The sequence below is a fragment of the Cryptotermes secundus genome, unplaced genomic scaffold, assembly GCF_002891405.2.
Source record: "Cryptotermes secundus unplaced genomic scaffold, Csec_1.0 scaffold122, whole genome shotgun sequence".
NCBI lineage: Eukaryota > Metazoa > Arthropoda > Insecta > Blattodea > Kalotermitidae > Cryptotermes > Cryptotermes secundus.
Window position 1 is genome coordinate 172,772 of NW_019738954.1, and position 20,687 is coordinate 193,458.

General features: G+C 42.2%; 1 protein-coding gene and 1 pseudogene across 10 annotated transcripts in view; both read right to left on the reverse strand.

Moving 5' to 3' along the window:
* Positions 1–20,687, reverse strand: part of LOC111871353 (ubiquitin-like-conjugating enzyme ATG10) — a 647,673-nt gene that overhangs the window by 149,744 nt on the left and 477,242 nt on the right. The gene's annotated exons all lie outside the window — the stretch shown is intronic.
* Positions 1,840–1,957, reverse strand: LOC111871369 (annotated as a pseudogene).

Consider the following 20,687-nt stretch of genomic DNA (forward strand, 5'->3'; position numbering starts at 1 on the left):
GCGGCCGGCGCGTAAGGCTGACAACCTTGCCGCGATCTATGAGCCGATTGTCTGGAAAATGTGGGAAACTCAACATCTCACAACTATATGGGCCTCCACGGCCTGTTACAGGGATACCTTTACTTTTTTATTTTAATTTATAAATTTATGTCGACTTACTATTTTCGTCTGATTTAACCTAACTCTGAAGAGTTAGTGTTCTTTGATTGTAAGATTGGAAAATGAAGTTAGGAGAATTGGACACTTATTTGGAGGCTGCGAAAATCTTCGACACAATCCTAGTGAAGGCAAATGAAAGCAGTAGTTTTAGACGAACACGCTGAAGCTAATAACAACCCATCTTTATGGCACTTTAGAAATAAACACGACTATCATTCAAGCATTTATAGTCGTCCGGAGTCCCTTCAAACACGACGTTTCTTTAACTGGATCTGTTTCCGTCAACAGGTTTAAGGGAGAAAAGTTTCCGAGTCGATTAGCCCTGTCAGTCTCAATCTCTAGTCATGAAGAGTGGTGCTGTGCAGGGTACATGCTCTGTTAGGGTCAAACAGCGCCATCAAGAGATAAGAATACAAGCAAGCAAATCAAAAGAATTATGAACGAAATTACAAGAATACGATCCTGAATCCTCTCACATGAAGACTAATACCCACAAATCACCACAACCAGCTAACATACGTACATGCGCAGAGTACACATAGTGTTAACGTCATACATCGTCAGTGAGAGATAAGGATGCAAAATTTCCAGGAAAAATTATGATAGATATTACAGGATAAGGAAAGTAAACTCCTACAAGTAAGGCTAGAATACACCAAACACTAACTATAATCATAAAAAAGTGGAAATTGAGTCGCCAATAAGGAACCGGGAACAGGGAAAAACAAAATTTCTAGTCATAACAGGCGATCACCAATCAACATAATGAAGAAAACGAAAGGAATTTCACGAAACGACCGGAAAACAGAAAGCTAGATAAAACTGAACAGCCTTACAATTTCCTGACTTCAATACTGATTGACGGAATCAAATATGGAGAAATTTCTATTCCTCCCTTACATCTGATGATGAAAACAGACCAAATTTCCGAAGCGTTGTCCGACATAACAGTCATGCTTATTGCTACACATCATCGGCAGTAACATTTAGATCTGACTTATCCTGAAAATCAGGTTCCTCCCTCCAGAAAAGTATAGCATGTCTCTGACATATAGGAAAGTACGTACAACAACAAACTGATACTACTTTTTTTGCAACAAAACGGAATTCACGCCAACCATAACGGCAGCGTGATATAAGGCATACAACGTCTTAGACTAGGATCGTGAGTTCGACTCACAGTCGAGGCACGGATGTATGCCTACAATTTTTCTGTGTTGTGTTGTCTTGTGTAGGTAGCGGCCTTGCGACGAGCTCATCACCCGTCAACGGAGTCCTACCGACTGTCTAAAAGATTCAAATTTCAGAATTATTTAATTCTGAATAGGCGCAGACCAGAGAACCTAGGACGTCGAGGAAGAGAAATATGAGGAAGGGAATTCATAAATACACTACATCAGTTACCGTTACTTAAGTGTGTATGTCTGCCTATCTATGGTTCCTATTTGTTGGGCTGTGGTTGCTTTTTCAGTTTCTTAATCCTAACACAGTCGGTAGGACTCCTTGGATGGGGGATCAGTCCGTCGCAAAGCCGCTACCTACACACAGAACAACACAAACTGAGAATAAAAGCACACAGACATCAATGCATTAAGCGGGATTCTAACACATCCCAGCGTTCGAGCGGGAGAAAACAGTTCATGCCTTAGACCGCGGGGCCACAGTGACCGGCAAACGGAGTGCCAGCAGCACGTGGTGTTCCAAAGCGGTCACCCATCCAAATACTAACCACGCCAATGTTGCTTAACTTCGGTGATCGGACAAGAACTTATGTTTTCAACACAGTATGGCCATTGGTGTGTATTTATTATCGACCTAAAATGAATTCATAATTTTGAAGAAATACACGGATTCTCAGTGATTAGCACGTGATTGTGTTACACAAATGGTTATCAGCAAAACATATGATACACCTTCTTTGTGGCCATCAATACATATTTCTTGATGTCCAATTCTCTTATTAAGATGTGGAAGCAATTTTAATAAAAAAGTGCCAAAAAATATTTTACACCAAGAAAGATGGTTGTGTTGACCGTTATATTGGACGTGAATCACAGGTTTTACAGATAGTCAGGTAGCATAATGGCTATAATCCGAAGGATAATGTGTTCTGAAGCCTGTCAGGTTATGAAGATATGCACTCGGATTTATAAAAGCCACACTGAAAGGCACAAAGTGGGAGGTTATAGCACAAACGAAAACAGACGCATTTAAGCAGCTCGAGGGAATATAATTCATTGCCTCCCCAATTTTCTTACATAATATACTTAAAAGAAGTTTAGAGTAAATGTTGAATAATTTTACTTAAACGAACATAAGATAAGTACATTTGTCTTTAACATCATGAAATGTTGATCATGATGAATGTTTATTACTGACATTTAAATCTCTACTACCATTATATCGTAAAATTTCTTTGAAAGCATGACAAACAATTTGCATTTACATTCTAGCAAATGTCGCACTCAATACATAGTTGTGTTTTCCCATCAGAATTCGACATACGAATATTCTAGAAATCTGATGTTTGTCGTATGCAAAAAGAATGTGATAATCCTATCTGGACGTTGTGGGCAGTGAAATTGAGAGATCAGATTTATTTTGTTGCACATAAGCATTCATTTATAGGTTTTAAGCAGCCATATATCTCTTTAAAAAGATCAGCACAAATTGGCACACCCAGAAATGCTTCTGGCTTGCATTCAAGAGATACCTAGTTCGAATCTTGGCTGGGACACCAACTGTTTTCCTTAATTCCTACAGAAGAATGTGTGGATTATGCCTCCATTTAGACCTCCACTGCTTCTTTCCACCTGCTTTCGAATTCATCATTCAGTAATCATCCTACCATTCGATGCCGTACCGTACAGTCTGGGCTACTGAGAGAACCATTAAATAAACAATAGGCCGCGCCATAGCTCAAGCGGTTAGTCGCTGGCTTCCCACCGCGGCGGCCCGGGTTCGATGCCGGGTATGGTCAAGTGAGATTTGTGGTGGACAAAGTGGCCGCTTGGGAGGGCTGTCTCCGAGTACTTCGGTTTCCCCTGCCAATCTTCATTCCACTAAATTCTCCATCATCATAATCACCTGAGGCAGGCTACAATAGACCAATCAGTGGCCGCCGTGCCGAGTACACCCAGTTGGACTCCACCCCCCACTAAGCGAATTAAAAAATTAATTAATTAATAAATAAACGATATAAATTGACGGGATAAATATAGACTTAGCCTCATACAGCAGACTATTTTCTGCGTTGGTCACGTTCAACTGCGTTTTCGTTCAGCGCAGTGCTGACCAGCTAATATCGTTTAGTCGCAATGATTACAGTGAGTTGGGATAACTCAGTCGGTATAGCGACTAGACTAAGGGCTGAAAGATCAAGGAATAGGGGTTCGATTCTTGACAAAGGGAAGAGATTTTTCTCTTCTCTATAACGTCCAAACCGGCTCTGAGGCCCATCTAGCCTCCTATACAATGGGCGAAACAATTAAATGTTCTTTATATTCTTATATTTTTTGTGTTTTACTACTTATTTACCAAAATTAGTCTTAAGCCATATATTTTATATATCAAAGCAACGGTTCTTTGCAATATGAAAATGACCAGATTTGAATTCCCTTTCTTCACCATCACGACAAGAAACGCTTTATGACTTAATAATTTATTATGAAGAAATATTTCAGATTAATTCATACAGGCAAAGACGGCCGGAGTGTCAAGGCTGATTTGTCTTTCAAGTTTTTGCATCTGTTCGTAGTGGTGACGTCCTTAGATCATGAAGTTGCTTAAAATTAAAAATATTTAGGCCTAACAAAACGCAACCCGCAATGCCGACTTCTCTTAAACTTCTTTTTAATCCTTGATTCTTTTACGCGTCTCTTCGAAGCATCAGCACGTCTGCTTGCAATCTATGATGTTTAGGTGTTTACAAATGGAATTATATCATAAACAGCAATAAAGGCAAAGGGTAAAGCTCTCCCTCTAACAGGCCACGAAAGCCCACATGGTTGTGAGACGTCGAGGCCCACACCTTTTCTAGACAATCAGCTTAGAGTTGGCGGTGAGGTTGTCAGCCTTATGCGCCGGCCGCCCTTTACTTCCCAGGAAGATTCCTGATACTCATTTCTGTTAGAGGCTGAGTCGACCTCGGAGCCATAGTGCGGTTGGAAGGACTACGTAAATTGAAAAAATTCAATGACCTCATCGGGAATAGAACCCGCGACCTTCCGACTTGTAGCATAGTCTCTCAACCAACTAAGCTACCGCGTGCCCCTATTATGAAAAGCAATATCAATATACTATTATATTGCAGCATCCTGCTGCACATAAATATTTTATTACGTGCAAAACTTTTAAAATGAATAACTTTTAATACGTTTTGTAGAAAAATATGTTGCACGTAAGACTGTGGAACCAGTAACATTCGATATCCACAAAATGAAGGAGTTCGCGAAGTGGTATGGAGAACAGTGAAGAACTGAACTATACACATACATAAATAAACAAATAAATACAAATTCGCAGGTAAAAAACTAAAAAAAAGTAAAAAGTAAAGTTCTCCCTATAACAGGCCGTGAAGGCCCATAGGGTTGTGAGACGTCGAGGGTCCCACATTATAACAATATAACAATTATAACAATAGGCTCACAAATATCGATAAGGTTGTCAGCCTTACGCGCCGGCTGCGCTTTACTACCCAGGAAAATTGTCAGGTATGGTTAGGAATCACAGGCACCCGATGCTGCTTGTTCATGGGGAAAATTACTCTAAGAACTCCAGCATCACATGTTTTGCTTTCCACCTTGTCTTCTGAGACATCAATTCAGTCAAAGTGTGACGTCCATTTGCAGCTGGTAAAACAAAATCAGCCGACCACAGAGGCCGCGACGTCTAAAGCAGGAACTGTCTTCGCTCGAACGCTGGGATCGTGGGTTTGAATCCCACTCAGGCATTGATGTCTGTCTGCGTGTATTCTGTGTTTATGTTGTTCTGTGTGTAGGCAGCGGCCGTGCGAGAGGCTGATCCCCCGTCAAAGGAGTCCTACCGACTGTGCAAAGGGTTAAGAAACTGAAAAAGAGGCCAAGATCCAACAAAAGGGTTGTAGAGCAGTAGATGGATGGATAGATAGACAGACAGACAGATAGATAGGCAGATAGATAGATAGATTAGATAGATAGATACATAAATAGGTAGATTAGATAGATAGATTAGATGGATAGATAGATAAATAGATTAGATAGATAGATAGATAAATAGATAGATAGATAAAGGGAACCCTTATGTTATTAAGCTATGCTGTTTTCTGGCTGGACATTTGAATGTCACTGGTAGAAGCGGTAGAATTTCCAAGTTCCAGCACGTGCCACAAAGTAATCAGAGTGTACATTATAATTGTGAAATGCATCACACTTTCATCAAGCTTGAAAGATTCCATCTCGCTTGACTGTGTATTTGGTTGGACATATTTGCAGACTAATTTAATTTGTACAATTATGATGGCCACTATGTCCTATCTTTAAGTCAGCATTGCCTCAATTTTACTGTGTTACGAGCTCTTTATCTCACATTTTGCCGTTCTTATGAGTTCCTGTTTCATTAGGGTCTACCGGCCACAGTTGTGCTGCATGACACAGTCAACTTTGCCATCTAGAGCATCTGCGAACATTTCAATTTGTAACCAACTTTCTATGGAGAATAAATTTCTAGGCCTATATTGTAGCAGTTTCCTGATACCGAGCCGGTTAGCCTAAGCAATAAGACGTCGTACTTTTAATTGGGAAGCACAGGTTTCCAGTGTCGAAATGATAAACTATCTTAATGGCCAAATCTATATGTAAAAGGTAAATGATACAAACTCCGTCCCAAGTGCAAACAATATCAATGCCTTTGATCTTGTTCTTTCTACACTACATGTTTCGGCCTCTATCGGCTATCATCAGGTGTATACTCTTAACGTTGCTGCCACACTGAACCCAGTCTAAAATTTAACATTTAAAAACACAATGTCACTTTCTTTGTATTATCAACATCTACCTCGTTGATATGTGTCTGGTATGTAGATTATATTGCACACGTCAAATTTGATATTCCTGAGTAGCACTATAAAATCTTTAGTTATGATGTTTTTAAAATCCTTTAAAATTTTCTCTAAATTTTAAATTTTAAATTTAAAATCGTTAGGATTACTCGCCCTATGTCTAAAGTGCTGCAGCGGCTAGTTCTTGTTTCCACACTGTACAGGTGTTATTCTGTGTAGTCTTCCTGTGTGCGTGCCGCTGCTTGTCTTTACTACGTGTATCATTTATCGTGTAGAGTGCAACAGGATGCTTAAATATAATATTGTAAAAGCTAAAGCTATCACTGTAAAAGGACCTGGAGGCCCATAGGGTTGTGAGTCGTCGAGGCTCCAACATTTTCTAGATAATCGGCTCACAGATGGCGGTTAGGTTGTCAGCCTTACACACCGTCCGCCTTTTACCACCCAAGAAGATGCTTGGTACTCATTTCTGTTAGAGGCTGAGTCGATCCCAGGGCCATAGTACTGCTGGAAGGATTAGGTCAATCGAAAAAAGAAATTCAATGACGTCGGCAGTCGAAATCACGACCTTCCAATTTATAGCATAGTGCCCCAATCAACTATGCTACGGCGTGCCCCACATTACTTTGTATTACGTATATTTTGTAGGTTTTTTAGAAGTTTTCTAAAATTGTACTTCAAACTATAGAACACATGTCAACTATGAACTCGTAACTTAGAACTGTAGTTACATCGTGTTTTTGTATCATAGCCCAGATATGTAAAGACAGATAGTGGAAATACTGGCTTCATTCCATGGGATTTCCGGTTGTCGGCCATGAACATGGAATTTATCTAAAATAAAACTTCCAGAAAATCGTAAAACTATGCAAACTGTAATATGTTTTCTTTCTAGACTGGAGGTGCATATAGACCTGAATATAACCTCATGAGATTTCAAATGTCGTGAAGTTACTCCGTTTAAATGGAATATCAAACTTTTAATATTGCGCTACATTTGAAACTACAATTTGTCTCTTCATACGGTTTGACGTCCTCTGGGATTCATACAATAGCATCAATTCTGTTTTACGATCACATTTATCCCAAATTTCTGAATAGTTCCGGCCATGTCAGCTGAAGCATTGGCTCGGGAGTTTCCTTTACAAGAGGCTGATAGACAAGACTATAAAACGTAAAGGCAGTTTCCGCCAGTTGGATTCCTCATTCGCCGACAAAAGTTGAAGGCTTCTCATATATTTTAAATAAAAAACTTTTATTTGTTTGCTGCTTGCGACCAATAGAAAGTGGACTAATAATGTTATTATAAACCCAAATGAATAAATCTCATGAAGAGAAACCCGATCCTAGTGTGATCTGACTTAGCAAAGTTCGTTTTTTTTTTTAGACTTTTGGCCAGGCTGGGTTAGTCTCTGTAACTTTTTTAAAGTTGCTGTAAAAACGGCGACAGCCTCTGTGATCTAGTCGCCAGAGTTCCTGGCTACAGATCCAGAGGTCCGGGTTCGATTCCCGGCGCTACCAGATTTTTTGAGAAGTAATGCGACTGGAACGGGGCCCACTCAGCCTCGTGAGGATAATTGAGGAGCTGTTTCAAGGAAATAGCGACTCCGGTCTAGAAAACCGAAATTAACGGCCGCGGGGATTCGTTGCGCTGAACACGCGACACCCTCTATCCGCTAAAGTTCGCACTAACTTCGCCGACAAGCGGCGGTCGTTCGGTCGGTATAGTTCGCTTGCGGACTAAAACCACAGAGTTTTTGTTTGTTTCTTGTAAAATTGGCAATACTTATGCACCAACAATATGGTGGCTACGTACATGTGTAAGATGGCAGGACGATTGAGGAAGCAGCTGCGGCCTAATTAAAGGTACTATCCCAGAATTTGCCTCGGAATACGAGATAGTCAATTGAGTCTCTAACAGGCTACCGCCCTATCATTTCGAAATATAGGGTGAATGGGGGAGAGAGGGCACGGTTTTTAGAAACATGTCCATAAATCTCCAGGACTTGAAACTAAATAAATGTGATCAGAAGCCCAAACCAAATAAAGGACTACAGTTTCAGCATCTTTCCCTGAGGTGTGGGGGAAGTGTCGCAACAGGACTCTTCACTGTGCCTCTTTTTCTCTTCTCATACCTTCCACATGACTCACAGAACAGCCCATACATGGTCCGGGATTCATGCAACCATTTTTGCATTTTCCTTACTGAATCCAGTCACATTTTGATGTTGTCTTGGAATAGTTTTCTCAACACTCACATCAAATGTTGCCGTCGTAAATATTGTGGCGTGCCGCCTAAAAGCAGGAATATCTTAACAGAGCGGGTGTCCATTACTAGACAATGGCTTCTTAAAAGAAACGTTGCCGGGACAACAAGCTAGAACAGACCATTGTTGAGCAATGCTCGGTATACACTGTCTAAAAGCCAGAATGGTGGAGTCAGACAAGGAATTATCAATTTCGCTACGCATCATTCATGCACGTTTCCGAGACAACGCATACATAACAGACCGTTACCACGCAAATGAAAACCAGGATTAGTGCAGTTCCCGCGGTAACGAATACACTAACTACCGGTGCATCGACCACACGAAACGGAACCCTTGAGCAAGGTGTCTCCTAGGCCGTCCGATTGTAGAATATAAGTGACCAAAAAGAACAGGGGAGAACAGCAGCGTGAGTTCAGAACAGAGGCGAAATGAGCAGAGCTGAGAGCAGAAGAAATCAGCTCTGCTAAGAACCAGAAGACGACAGACAAGTCAGGTGGCATCGTCTGGAAGACGCTATTTGAGAGTGACTGCAGTTGTAAACAACTTATCCAGTAAACAGCTTCGTCTAATCCGGAACCCATCAGTTTCTCGTCGCGTTACCAGGATACGTGACAATATTGTTTTCCTGTTCTGAACTTTCCTCGGAGGTCTTTCTTCGTTCAGCATTCATCTGTGGTTTCGTTGCTCCTGATATATTTCTCATTCTGTTCTTCTCATCAGCTGCCTTTCGTCTGTTGATGTTGTCACGTATGAGGCGTTTGCGTGACGAATTTAACGGGTTCTGGATTGGATGATTGGATTTACTGGCACTTCATTACACCTAAAATAAATTATAACAGTTCACAATCAAATGCTTCTTAAGACTCGCTCCATTTCTTACTGGACTACGAATGTCTTCTCTTCCACTGTGACTGGTTTGAACGACTACTGTCTTAAGAATGACTCCCTCACAAATGAATCGTTCAAAGTCAAAATCAAAGTCACATTGCGACTGACGGTCAGTCAGTCAGTAAGTCCTAGTGTCGAGTTTTATCTGGGGTTCATGACCAAATATTTATTAGTTTGACAGTTACAGCTTTGTTATTGTGGGGCGCTCTCTCTGACGAGAGGACGGGTATGCTGCTGGTCCTTGCCAGCGCAGTTTTCCTCGGTCAGAGTCCTTTGGGATTCGCGAACATAAAAAAACTCGTTGTTTCAAACTGTCCGCTTATCACATCTCGGCAAGGACAATCATGAATTGTTCTCCTCTCTACGGCTCCTTACACAGTCTGGAGCGCATCCATGGAAATCGTTTGCTGATTCCTCTGACAAGGAAAACACGTTCCGCGACAAGTCGGTTTCTATGAATCTGCATCTCCATAGAACGCGTTAGCGAGCCGTTGTCTACCAGCGGACTATTCCGGATTTCAGGCGTAATGTCACAATATGTTCCTGAGATATTAGAGGGTTGGACTTTGTCTAAGCCTCTTGTTGAACGACATACGAATCTTATGGACCAAAGTGATTTCGAGGTGTTTCTAATGGTTTGTATGTATCGATTCAGAGCCGTGCCATAGCTCAGACGGTTCCCACCACGGCGGTCCGGGATCGAGCCCATGTCAGGTAATATGGGATTTATAGTGGACAAAGTAGCACTGGGCAGGTTTTCTCTGAGTACTTCGGTTTCCTCTGCTAATCTTCATTCCACCAATTACTCCACAATCACCATCATCTGTCATCTGTTGCTGGTACAACAGGCCCGTAGTGGCCGCAGTACCAAGTGGGCTCAGTCTCACCGCACTGATAATGATGATGATAATAATATACTAATTCAATCAATGGCTGATGAAGGAAATGGTTCTGGATCTCTGGACTTATTTTATGTGGATGTCACTGAATTGTATGCAATGAAAGAAAGTGGTCCAGAATTACGTTTGGGTTCAGGGGGAAAAGACAAGTTACTTTGAAGCCATTTGAAGCAGAGGGAGATTTTTCCAAAAAGCTCTGCCACTTGGTAACTTGTTATGTTCCTTCCTTTGTGGTTTCACATGCAAATTATTGCTTCTTAGTTGTAACAGGTCTTAAAGTGCGTAAATTTTTTTTAATTCGCTTAGTGATGGGTGGATTCCATCTGGGTCCACTCGACACAGCGGCCACTGATTGGCCTATTGTAGCCTGCCCAGGGTGATTATGATGATGGAGAATTTTGTGGAATGAAGATTGGCAGAGGAAACCGAAGTACTCGGAGAAAACCTGCCTCAGCGCCATTTTGTCCACCATAAATCCCACTTGACCAGACCCGGGATCGAACCCGGCTAATATTTTCGGAAATATTCATACGGCGGCACCCGTTCCTACATCACAATAACATCACGATTAATTGCAGAGACGTAAGTTGTGGCGAAGTTGTTGGAAAGGTTCAGAACATGTCCCAGCGGTAGGAGTTTGTTACTGATGATAGCAATAACAGAGAAATAGCTATACTTACTTAATAGGGCCTACATTTCAAAATGAAAAGAAGAAAATTCGTCGGTAAAAGTAAACTTGGTCGGTCACGGTAGCCGAGAGGTCTAAGGCATGTACTGTCTTCGCTCGCTTGGAAACCGGGATCGTGGGTTCGAATCCCACTCAAGACATGGATGTTGAGTTTGTATGTGTGCGTTTTTCTGTGTTTGTGTACAGGTAGACGCCTTGCGATGAGCTGATCACCCACCCAAGGAGTCCTACTGAATGTGTAAGATCTAGAAAAACCGAAGTGAACGGAGAAGTTCATGGAGGTAGGCCTAGCTGGGGTGTAGTGCCAAGGAAAAAAAAAAAAGTAAACTTACTTCTGTGCTTAATTAAGAGCCATGCCATGAAGGTGTACAGGGAGTGGAGGAAGAGCGCCATGCGTTCTTAATCTCAGCAACAGAAGGAAGTGAGTAATTAATTTCACGTCATGGCCACTTTATTGTAAGGGAAAGGTATTCAGGTACTTACTGGCAAATTTTTGCATGGTGTTTGCGAGAAGCGCGTGAAATGAACGCACAATGGAAGACCATATCTGCTTCTTTTTCTGTCCGTCCGTCCGTATGTGTGAAATCGAGAATCGCTGGATGGATTTTCATTACGTTACATGCGAGAAGTTTTCACAAAAAGTTGTAAGGCCATTTTGATTTTCATGAAGAAGAACACCATACAGGTTTGCTGTAATAACAAGAGCATATGGAAAAGTGTTTCAATAGAAGCTGACTGCTGCCACACTGTCACATTTCCATTCACTATTTCTACAACATGTTTCGGCCTTATAAGGCACTCAACAAGCTCAGATACCATACTGACAGCGAAGCTGCATTAAAAATCTGCAAAACAGGGGACAGTTCCAACTACCGGCAGAACATCAATACACAAGGAACACCAACAATAAAACTATACCGGATATGTACAGAAATATGTGCCTCAAAGTATTCGTCTTCAAAAGGTGAAAAAAAAATGAAACACTTAAATTGTTACCGAAGTCAATTAAAAGTATTTTAACATTTAATTTAATTTCAATTTAGTTAATTGATATTCATTGCTTCCATCCTATCTATCTATCTATCTATCTATCTATCTATCTATCTATCTATCTATCTATCTATCTATCTATCTATCTATCTATCTATCCATCTATGGCCCTACAGCCCTTTTGTTGGACCTTGTCCACTATTTCAGTTTCTTAATCCTATGCACAGTCAGTAGGACTCCATGGACTGGGGATCAGCCTCTCGCAAGGCCGCTGCCTACACACAGAACAACACAAACACAGAATAAACGCACACAGACATCCATGCCTGAGTGGGGTTCGAACCTACTATCCCACTATTTGAGCGAGTGAAGACAGTTCGTGCCTTAGACCGTACGGCCACTGTGATCGGCAGTGCTTGCATCCTGTTGTGTACGTATTAATGTAATCATAATTGTCTTTATGTGTGTCAATATAACGAGTATAAAGACAATTATAAATAATTAATTGGTGATGTCCTCAGTAGGGAATTGAGGCACTAAAGCAGCTGACACATAAAATGCACCAGAGGATGGCCTTATAAGGCCGAAACATGTTCTACGAACAGTGAACTAATAAAAGTTAAAGTCGTCACTGTGCTTAATTAATTAAGCATCACGCCATGAAGACGTATATAAGAGTAGACGTATAACTCCACCATTCTTGACCTCAGCACTTGATTGAGGTCAGTGGTCAGCTTCACGCCCACCCCGCTTTATCCCCGTGAAGGAGCGCCCGGTATTTCTCAGAAAGGAGGCTGAGTGGGCCCTGTAGCCTGTCTGGACGCTGTGGAGAAGAGAAAAATCTCTTGCCCCTACCGGAAACCGATCCCCGGCCTCCAGCCCCTAACCAACCCCTACAGTATTTAAGCTACCCTAGCTCCATAAAAACGAAAGAAGAAACGATGTGTGACAATGAGGAAAAAGCCACGCTATCATCAAAACATTAGTAAGACTGACAACAGCTGCATAAGAACAAGATTCGAACTGGTTATCTCTTAGACAAAAGTCCAGAGAATTACCTGCTGACAGGACTGAAATGTATTTGACGAATTAGTTTAACTGTTCTTTCATACTGATTGTCACTTGTATTAGCAGTGAGTTAAATGGAGTCCAGCAGAAATACGGGTATAACACATAAGGTGATTCGATGTACAGAATATACAGCTCCGGGAGTCATCAGGAGAGAATGGAAGAAGGCAAACGCAAGTCAAAGGAGGCACGAGGCTGGATGAGACACAGTAAGTAAAAAGCAAAAAGTAAAGGTATCCCTGTAACAGGCCGTGGAGACCCATAGGGGAGTGAGACGTTGAGGGTCCCACATTTTGTAGACAATCGGCACAAAGATGGCGGTGAGTCTGTCAGCCTTACGCGCCGGCCGCCATTTCTCCCGAAGAACATTCCAGGAAGATTCCTGGTACTCATTTCTGGTAGAGGCTGAGTCCACCCCAGGGCCATAGGGGGCTGGAAGGAATATTGAAAAAAAAACACCTCATCGGGATTCGATCCTGCGACCTTCCGGCTTTTAGCATAGTGCCTCAACCAACTACGCTAATGCGTGCCCCACGGATGAGATCCACGGTTCGAGATCCCCACAATACAGAGAGAAACACGAATCATTTGGTTTGGCATGCATATAGAGGTTATATTTACAATATACTCTAGTCTATCAAGTGTGCAATGCCGGTCACGGTAGCCGAGCGGTCTAGGGCATGCACTGTCTTCGCTCGCTCAGAAGCCGGGATCGTGGGTTCGAATCTCACTCAGGGCATGGATGTTTGTGTGCGTTTTTCTGTGTTTGTCTACAGGTAGAGGCCTTGCGACGAGCTGATCACTCGCCCAAGGAGTCCTACCGAATGTGTAAGATCTAGTAAACCGAAGTGAAACGGAGAGTTTCATGGAGGTAGGCCTAGGCCCAAATTGGGGCTGTAGCGCCACAGAAAAAAAATCAAGTGTGCAATAGCATTATGTCTCGAAACAATGTACATACCTTAATTTAAAATATGTTATTGCTTTCTTTCATTTGAAGACTTAGATGCCATTGTATGGTATTAATTGGCCTAACTTCAATATGTCTCAGGGAATAGGGAGGCATGAAGACAGGGAAAGACGGGGGAACGGCCGGTCGGTGGAGCAGTTAGGTCACACACAACATTTATCAATTAAGCTCGTCGTCTTATATGGGCGCGATTGGTGGCGCCCCAAAACATTTACAATAGTAACGTCAAAGATCGGGCCGTGCCATAGCTCAAGCGGTTATTCGCTGGCTTCCCACCGCGGCGGCCCTGGTTCGATCCCGGGTCTGGTCAAGTGGGATTTGTGGTAGACAAAGTGGCGCTGGGGCAGGTTTTCAGCAAGTACTTCGGTTTCCCCTGCCAATCTTCATTCCACCAATTGCTCCACAATCACCCTCACCTATCATCTGGGGCTGGTACAATAGGCCAGAAGTGGCCGCAGTACAAGGGAGTTAGTCCCACCCCACTAGCAATAAAAAGAAAGTCAAAGATCACGATAACAGATACAATGATAACGAAAACGTTTGAAATATTGCGAGAATTACCAAAAAGTGACACAGAGGCACGAAGTGAGCACACGCTGTTGGAAAAATAGCGCCGATAATCTTGCTAGACGCAGGGTTGCCACCAAACTTCAAATTGTAAAAAAAAAGCAACATCTACGAAGCGCAATAAAACGAGGTACGGCTGTACAAGATTACACGGTGTCATAACCCAGAACATCCCAGTTATGACACTACATTAACTTCAGGGACTGCATAAACAAACTAAGAAACTAAAGGTTCAAATCTCAGCTATGGCACGGATTTTGCTTCTAATACTTAGGAAATTTTATCAGAATGTATCCGAAAATTTACTTGAAACTAGGAGGGAGGAGGTAACATGTGGTTGGAGAAACTTACATTTTGAGGAGCTTAATAACACGTATAATTCACCAGACATTATTAAAATTATCCCTGAACGTAATTGCGTAATTAGGCAGTATATCATGAAGCCAAACGGGGGAGTAAAGGTATAGCTCCATCGTTCACACCCTTGCAGCTTTAGGGAGAAGAGAAAAATCTTTTGCACCTGCCAAGAATCGGTCCCCGTCCAGCCTGTAGCCTAGTCGATATATTGACTGAGTTCACCCGACTCCACCAGACATTATTAGAATGATCAAATAAAGGAGCACGAAATTGGTGAGGTATGTAGCATGCAAGGTAAAGATGAGAAGTAGATGCAATATTGTCACGTGTAGGGGGGTAGACGTGACGAAAACAAGGGGTTCTAGATCGGAAGATTGGGTTTATTGACACCTCACCCACACAACTCTGAACTACAGTCAATACAGCGCTATCGCTGATCTACACACTTAACAGTTCACCGTTACACACGCAGTAGTATCCTCAGTCTTTACTAGTCGTATCCTGGCAACGGATTTATAACAGCCTGTCACTTCAAATCACATATGAAATCTTTTCACAATCTAATTCCTTTCTTGTCATCATTCTGCAAATGCCAACTCCGAAGACTCGACTTGACTAAATTCAATTCCTCTGCTCGCCAGCTCATACCTGTACCCTGGCAGGCTGGCATCTCGAAACTCAACTCGACAACTAATTCTCAACTGAACACTAATTTATAACTACTTTACGCGGAACACGCAGAAAACACAACCTCTATTGTTAAGGAGGCATGTTTACAGAGTCGTTGCCTAGCAATGGGTATATACGTCACGATATACAAAATAATACTGCAACGGATTTGATCAACGCGTTACCAGCAACAGCTTTGTAAGCAGGAATGCAGGCAATAATAGACGGGAAACTGTGTTTCCTATACGGTCCGCGCCGAGCAAAAGCATGGAGATATAGGAACTTTGTTGCCAGGCAATGCAGCCATATACATGTATCAACAACAAAGGAAGACCTTGTATATCGTGGAGACCATGCAAAGGAGTTACCTTAAAAACAACCAACGCTAAGATTGAGTTCAGTTCAGTTCAGTTCGGTTCTGAGTTCTCAGTAGAATACAGCCACGGAAAGTTAAAGACTTAAAGTGTAATTAGAAGGCTTCATTCATGTGTGTGATACAGTGAGAGTGTTATATAGTTCCTGCGCTTTGGCTGTGGTACAAGGAGAGGACCAGTGTGTGTGTAAATCGGAGATAGCGCTGTAGTAAATGTGATTAAGGCCGGTCACGGTAGCCGAGCACTGTCTTCGCTCGCTCGGAAGTCGGGATCGTGGGTTCGAATCCCACTCAGGGCATGGATGTTTGTGTGCGTTTTTCTGTGTTTGTCTACAGGTAGAGGCCTTGCGACGAGCTGATCACCTGCCCAAGGAGTCCTACCGAATGTGTAAAATCTAGAAAAACCGAAGTGAACGGAGTTCATGGAGGTAGGCCTAGGCCCACTGGGGCTGTAGTGCCAAGGAAAAAAAAAGTGATTAATAGAACTCGTAACCAAAGTGCTAATTAAATCCAATCATCCGAAATAGGGCCCATCATTTTCGTCGCGCGTACCGCCCTACACGTGATAATAATTTTATAGTTGTTTTGTATGGATCTGGATCTGGATTTTGTATGGATCTACTTGGAGCGCAAAATCTGCACTACAAGTGTGTGCAAACAAAGCGCTCAGAAACTATCTGGACCTAGGAATAATGAGCAGTTTCGGGAATCCGGCTACATAACAGAAAATTGACCATTTATACATGACGCCTAGTGTTGTTAGGATAGTTAAGTATGTGGTGGGTGGAACTGGTTCAAGATTGTGTCTAATTGCATTGTGGGTGTTGAACCTTCGGCTCCTGCTTCCAGAGTGTTCGTTATACCGTCGCCGTCACGAAACCCAGTGCGGAATATTCAATTGATTGAAATCAATGCAGATATCGGGTAGGTCAGATGGGCCACGTGACGTTGCAAAGATTGCGGACGGCCATTCTAAACTAGTGTCACATGTATGAGTGATTACAGGCGGAGTTTGGATTGGTAATAGAATTTATTGAACACTTACAGGTCGTAACGACAAGTAACTATAGCACTATTGCTAATTCACACACTCTGCAGTTCACTAAAGTACACACTCAGTCTTCTCAGTCTGCTGTATCTTCACCACTCGTCTGGTAATGGCTTTCAATGCCGTAGATTTCTCAATTTTCTTGATCGCGTCCTTACTGGCAGGCGACTGTCTCACAACTAAACTCATTGTCAATGTCAAAGTCACACTGCGACTCACGGTCAGTCAGTCAGTAAGTCTTGGTGTCGAATTTGTTACTTTTTGACACTTACGGTCTTGTTTTTATGGGGCCTCTCAGTCCAGGCTCAGTACAGCAGATTATGCCCTACTTCTAGTAGCTTCCGCTACAACGGCAGTCTAGTCACTTGAACGGTCGTATGCTTAACGTCCGACAAGTTTAAGCCAACTAACTAAACTCTAAGAATTGTCCTGCTAATAACACCTCGGAAACGACAGCATATAAAACTTCTCTCCCAGCAGTTTTCTATTGTTGCGTCACGTAGCTGTCGCACGGACCGCGTAGAGTACCGCTTCCCAGTTAGTCCATCTGTTGTGTCCATTACCTAGCAACAGCTGTTGTTTACACAGTTATTATGTAGAATGGGTCTATATGCTACATTACTACTTCTCTTCTTTAGGCAAACTGAACAACAATATTCCCATTTATAAGTAAAAATTCCAGTTATAAAAATATTATGTTGGGAATTTTCCATTGTCTTAGTTAAAAGTACAATTACAATGTTTCGAAAACTGGATCTGCTTCTGTCATCAGGTGTAAACAAAGGAGGGTGTCCTACTCAGGTGGGTCTGTTAGACAGTGCTACTAACGATCACTGGGCTCTGTCTAACGATCCTTTCCTTTTTTTTATCCCTGATGATGTAAATGGATTTGTATTGCATTTTCATTATCAGAATTTCCAGATGACTGAGCTGTTACACTTTCCTGAATGATTCTCTTCATTTCGAGCATCTTGAAGAGTAGTACGCGCTTTTGCCACCAAAATGGGATGTTGCGCTGTGTGACAGGACCCAGCACTTGAAACCGCAATGCAAGTCTGTACTTGCACAAACTTTTCCTTGGACATGACGCGCACTTTAAGGGTCGTAAAAATGTCTTAAGCAGTCACATGTTCCTCAGGAGGCGTCAGAGTATAGTATAAGCCTGCATATAACGCGAACTCCTATTTTTCTAATAATAAAATCACGAAAAATGGACGAAATTTAATATGTCATTTAGTTTTGTGGGTTGTAAGTAAAAAAAAGGTAAAAAGTATACTATTAAAATAGTATATTAAAAATTTAATGCCTTAAATATACTCGTAATTCTAGGTGTTTTCACAAATATCTTCAGCATTAGCAATCAGAACTCCTCATAATTATCTCACTCATATTTATCCTTAAGGACCCGAAAAAATGTGGCCCCTCTTCTCTAATGGGGTACGAGGTAGCGTAATTGGTTGAGGCACTATGCTACAAGCCGGAAGGTGGCGGGTTTGATTCCCAATGAGTTCATTAGATTTTTCAAACGACCTAATCCTTCCAGCCGCACTATATACCTGGGGTCGACTCAGCCTCCAACAGACATAAGAACCAGGAATTTTCCTGTGGGGTAAAGGGCGATCGGCGCCGAAGACTGACATCCTCACCGCCATCTGCGAGCCGACTGCCTATAAAATGTGGGAGCCTCGAAGTCTCACAACTCTATGGGCCTCCACGGCCTGTTACAGGGATAACTTTTACCTCTTTTCTAAGAAGCAATGTTGGAAAAAAAATAATAAAAAAGAAATCTCGCTTTATATTCGGTATAATATGCCAATCCGTACGTTTACATGTGCTCTTTTAAGTGAGACAATGAGCACCTTACCTTCCATGGAGACTTTCTTCAAAATAAATTGTTTGCTACTTCCAGCTTCATTCGTACGCCTATTCATGTATGCATATAAGCCTGTCGTCTGTCTATTCGCCGAGGCACACAAACTGAAACCCGTTCTGCGCCTGCGCAAATTCTGAGACTTCTCATTGCCGTGGAAGGGCTCATATAAATAAAGTCTAAGCCACACGCTGGGTTTAAGATTCAAAGTTTTAAAGGACTATACATACCGGCGAAAGTTACGTAGGGCTCCCCAGAAACGGAATAGACGGGCGAAAACAATCGAAACGCATAAGAATAAAAATAAAATATAACTGTAAAATAAAGGGATGGAAAAGAGGACACAACATTCTAAAAACATCCAAACACAAAGAGAGAAAGATGACGGATAAAAAAAAGTCTATAAATCTTTGTTTGAAGTTGAAAGTATGCCTTTTTGTTGGGCTGACGGACCTCGCTCATTACAGGGTTGCTGGAACACTGCACAGTGGTCATTATCGACTGAGGCTCGAGTCATCCGTCAAGTTGCTTCAGTACCTAAACTAGGGAACAACAGAACCTGTTTGCTGATGCTGACAGCCGCAGCAGAGGATTGCCGCTCTTCTGTGTATAGTACTTGGACACAATTTGCGTTCCGTCTGCATTAGGTTGAGGCTCTCGGGGTCTCACGAAAAACAGCAGGATCAGTGTGAAACATTACTTTCGCTCTTCATACAGACACGCACATACCATCATCATCAAGTTTCACACACAGTAAACAGTCATATAAAAGATGGTGTATTATACTGTCTCTATGGCTCTATAGCCCTTCGGACCTTGGCTGCTTTTTTAGTCTCTTAATCATGTAAACAGTCAGTAGGACTCCTTGGACGGGGATCAGCCTGTCACAGGGTCGCTACCTACACACAGAAAAGCACAAACACAGAATAAACGCAAACAGATATCCATGCCTCGAGTGGGATTCGAACCCATGATCCCAGAGTTTGAGCGGGCGAAGATGGTTCATGCCTTAGATCGCGTAGCCACTGTAAGCGGCTGGAGAATCAACAGCGGAGTAAACTAAGTATGCAACTTATACATTAACCTGTTATTGCTGACAGATCAGTAACAGTCATTCGCCTGGATTTTAATTAAAATAAACTGTACCGAGATAAGACAACTCCTATATCTTATAAAAGGAGCCGGGATTGCTCAGTCGGTATAGCGAATGGGATAGAATGTGGACGATGAAGAAATTATGGTTCAATTCCTGGTAGGGGCAAGAGATTTTTCTTTTCACAGCATCCAGGCCAGCTATGGGGCGCATTTAGCATCCCGTGAAATGGATTATGGTGCTTACGTCCACGAGGGTAAAGCGACAGGAGCGTAAAGCTGATCACTCGCCTCCACCTAGTGAACTGGTTAAGAATATATGGAGCTACACCCCCATTCCCCAACTAGTTCTCACGGACTGGTGCATAAATGAGCACAGCGATAACTTTACCTATTTACGAGGGAAAGTCAGTAAATAGGTCACAAATGGATATAAACGTAAAACATGTGATATTCAAACCTAAAAAAAAAATTCTCAATATATCCCCCACCAACACTGATACACTTCTCCCATCCCTTTAACAATGCGTCGAAACCCGCAGCATAGAAGTCTTTTGACAGTTATCTCAGCCACTTCCGCACCTCCGTTTAAACTTTTTCGTCATCAGCGAAAGGACTGCCACCCAGTTGTGAACCGCTTTAAGCGACAAACACTTCCCACCGTAAACAGGAAATATTTCTTTATGAATATCCTTCGCACGAGTCCTTTTGCCCATAAAAAACCGCAAAACAGAATTCTGTTCCT